The sequence below is a fragment of the Schistocerca cancellata genome, chromosome 1 (assembly GCF_023864275.1).
Source record: "Schistocerca cancellata isolate TAMUIC-IGC-003103 chromosome 1, iqSchCanc2.1, whole genome shotgun sequence".
Classification (NCBI taxonomy): Eukaryota; Metazoa; Arthropoda; class Insecta; order Orthoptera; family Acrididae; genus Schistocerca; species Schistocerca cancellata.
Genome location: NC_064626.1, coordinates 353,737,265 through 353,741,350, shown reverse-complemented (window position 1 = coordinate 353,741,350; position 4,086 = coordinate 353,737,265). Strand labels below are relative to the sequence as shown.

The 4,086-nt window shown below is 42.5% G+C and overlaps 1 pseudogene; it reads right to left on the bottom strand.

The window, feature by feature from the left end:
• Positions 1-2,117: 2,117 nt before the first annotated feature.
• Positions 2,118-2,235, bottom strand: LOC126100805 (5S ribosomal RNA; annotated as a pseudogene).
• Between the last annotated feature and the right edge of the window lie 1,851 nt (positions 2,236-4,086).

Here is a 4,086-nt window from a genome sequence, read left to right as displayed (position 1 = left end):
CTCGGCGGAGTGAATTGTCACAGTGGGTACCGTAATTAGAGCTTCGCGAAGTAGTGTTGTGTTAAAATCTCCGTCTCATTAATGCCATTTATGTTTCTCGTAGTTTCCGCAAATAGTTTCTGATGAATTTTTGGGCTCATATTGTTTCCAGGCTGATCGTTGAAAGAAATGCCCATCCCAAGTAGAGCAGAGACGCATAACCCAGTTGACGCAGCTCTCGGGTGTTAGAGCATCGAAACCGAGACAACACGGTACAAATATAGCGTGGTAAATGCACTTCAGTTTTTACATTAGCAGTTTGTTTGTACTGTTTATTATCACAGATATTCCGAATTCACAATGAAACAGTCATTACTTCCTTGTTTTGATTTCTTACCAGTAGAAAATGAAAAGTATTTATTTTATACAGGCTTACTGACAGTATTTACTTTTTTGGCAGGTTTTAGAGTAACGCGCTGAAGAACACTGTGGATACTTATCGAGGTTCGCATCTGAGATGTCAGAAACAGTGTATGAAAGCGAAATCATCTAATCCTCCTGTGATGTACATGTGGGTAATTTGATGGTCCGGTACTTGAACCTTTATTGAATGACAAAACTATTTAGATAGAAACTGAGGAAAGAAGAACTTACCTTATAGGAAGGTATAATCTGAATGAAGAAAATTGTGGAGGTAAGAGGCTGAAACAGCATCACAGGCACAATCCAAAACAAAAACAACGACTGAAACAGTTTTCAGTAGTGGGGAAGAAATTATGTAATTTTGTTTAACTGAAAATTAGTTTTGTAAAATAGGAACGTGAATTATGTGACAGGAGGAAAAAATACCCAAATTTAGAATTTGCACGAAATTTAAACAAGAAAAAGCGTTTTTAGAAGCACCATTTGAAAGATTTAGAGCTGCACTTGGGAGAAACCAAGCAGAATTCGATGTGAGAAGATTAAGATAGTCATTTTAAGAAAAAAATATGGAGGAAATGCGATATTAGTCACTAATGTTGTAGAGAAATTCGTAGCTCACATGGAAATGGAGGTTGCTACTATCCTATGAATTATTGTGTGCAATACTGAGTATAACTGCGTGCGATCCGCACGTTATCATTTTTCGGCAAAAGTAGATGGCGTCAGTGTTGCAGCGATGGTATTCAGTCACTGTGCTCAGTAAGTGTTTTCTTTCAATGGAAATAAAATTCGAGATATATGTCACATCTCATCCATTTCCTTGAGAAGTGGTTCAGAGTACGTAAAAAATTTCTTGTTGTGCTAGTTTTAATGACTAATGAAAACCATTTCAGTCATATTATTAAACTTTTATTGTGTTATGGCCAGTTTCGTTTTTATAACGTATTCAGACGGCCGAGTTGTGCTAAAGTTGTCATACAAATGCTCAGCTTGTCGTAAGTAATGTTAAAAAAAATCTAAAAACAATTAACACAAACATTCCGCCAACCGTCATGCGGAAGTATGGCGAGCAGGCACATAATGCTGCATACAGTAGACATACGACAACCAGACCAGTTACATCATCACTTTAGTACAACTCGGTAACCTAAAGATGTTCTAAGATGGAAGTTGGTCAGAACACAACAAATGCATAATAATACAGTTGAAGTGGTTTCCATTAATAATTAAAATTAGATTCAATTAAGCTGTGATACTCAAATGCCCTCCTCCCTTTTCCTCACGATTTAATTATGTGAAAAGACCGAGACTTGATATGAAACTACCGTAAGCTACCGCAGACCATCATAAGCAAGCATAGACTAAGGTACTTTTCCTAGAAGCTTTGGTCAAATTAAGTGGTACCCCCGTTACCTAAATGTTATATGTGTTGCATACCTGTTGGGCGTTACGTCATAACGATCACTTTCTTTGCACATGCGAGCAGTGTCGTACTAACTTAACTAAACTCCGTCCGTACAGGTCTTGGAAGGCCCAAAGGTACCGACCGGCCGCCGTGTCATCCTCACCCCACAGGCGTCACTGGATGCGGATATGGAAGGGCATGTGTTCAGCACACCGCTCTCCCGGCCGTATGTCAGTTTACGAGACCGGAGTCGCTACTTCTCAATCAAGTAGGTCCTCAGTTTGCCTCACAAGCGCTGAGTGCACCCCGCTTGCAACAGCACTCGGCAGACCGGATGGTCACCCATCCAATTGTTAGCCCAGCTCGACAGCGCTTAACTTCGGTGATCTGACGGGAACCGGTGTTACCACTGCGGCAAGACCGTTGGCAGTGTCTTACTACAGTCTCTTAAAAACCGGATTGGTGGATTGTCTAGAAACTGTGTGAGGATGTAAAAGTGCCAGGTAATCTATGGAACATTTGTGTACTACGTAATTATCGTACTGTCTGCTACTTAAAAATAAACAGTATTTACAACAAAATTGAAACTGTCAATATTTAATTTAGATTTTATTGAAAATTTACTGATTTTTAACGTAAAACAGAGGGGTGTTTTAATAAATAATAAAGAAAACAATACAGATTTATCACACAGCGCTAGAAAACCCAATTTCCTCAACAAAGAGGTAAAAATAAAAAAAACGCAAAAAAACTATATAAAATACCGCTTCAACACTTTGTCGAACTTATATAAAACATTTTTGTCTTATTCATAAGCAACTTTCGCATTTATCAATAATAACAGGAAATTCTTGCCTTTGACCCAGTCGAAGGAAGTTCTTCTTAGTACAAAATAACAGCAATAATTAAATATATTGTTCATGTAAGCCGTACTTGCATCAAAAGTAATTCCATTGGTTACATAAAAGCACAGAAGTTACTCGATCAATTTATTTTTATTACTTACAAAGTGCAATTTATGTTCTGCAAGAATACAAAATCCGCAGTAAATGATCTGCGTCCGCAGCTCGTGGTCGTGCGGTAGCGTTCTCGCTTCCCACGCCCGGGTTCCCGGGTTCGATTCCCGGCGGGGTCAGGGATTTTCTCTGCCTCGTGATGACTGGGTGTTGTGTGATGTTCTTAGGTTAGTTAGGTTTAAGTAGTTCTAAGTTCTAGGGGACTGATGACCATAGCTGTTAAGTCCCATAATGCTCAGAGCCATTTTTTTGATGTGCGATTCTAATTATGAGCAAAACAAACAAACAAACAACAAACAAATAAAGAGAAGTCTATGGCTCCTAGTTTCTCTCTTCCACATTCATTTACGTTTCTTTTCCTACCATTGTTACCAATACTACCGGTAACCCTACCAATGACTACATCATTTATGTGGTGTCCGCCCCCAGTATCTGAGTGGTCAGCGCGACAGAACATCAATCCTAAGGGCCGGTTTCGATTCCCGGCTGGGTTGGAGATTTTCTCCACTAAGGGACTGGGCGTTGTGTTGTCGTAATCATCATCATTTCATCCCCGTCGACGGTAAGTCGCAAAAGTGGCGTCAAATCGAAAGACTTGCACCCGGCGAACGGTCTACCCGACGGGAGGCCCTAGTCACACGACATTATTATTATTATTATTATTTATTTAGTACATCAAAACTACCAAACTGTACTTTTGGTAGAGCGCAGTCCTAACTGAGTCTGATCACGCATCCCATTCAGTCACAAGCACGATGGGCTGTCTTTAATTGTGGAGCTGGATCTGAGGATCTCGTGGAATCTGCTACTCACGGAGTAGACGTCGTAAGGACAGAAGAGGGGTCACCACGCTTGTTTCGTGCGCAAACAGCAAAGTTCTGTCGTGGTGCTCGTCGTTTAAACCAGCGCCACTCTCTGAACGTGGTGGGGCGGCTGGGAGCCCAGAAGCCGGTGAGCCTGTGGCCGCCAGCCGGCGCGGGCCGTGGGCGTCCGCAGCATCCGGGTGGCGGCGCGCGCCGCCGCTGCCGCCGCCGCTGCCGCTGCTGCCGCCTGCCGGCGCTGTCGTCACGCAGCGCGTCCTTCGTGCCGCCGGCCGCATCAGCGCCGGGCGCCGTCTCTCGATGATGCTGAGGTCCGTAGCTTGCGGCGTTTATATCACGCAGGGGGTCGTGATTTACACTGAGGGGACGAAAATCAGGGGATAGCGATATACATATCTACAGATGGAAGTAGTATCGCGTACACAAGATGTAAAAGGGCGGT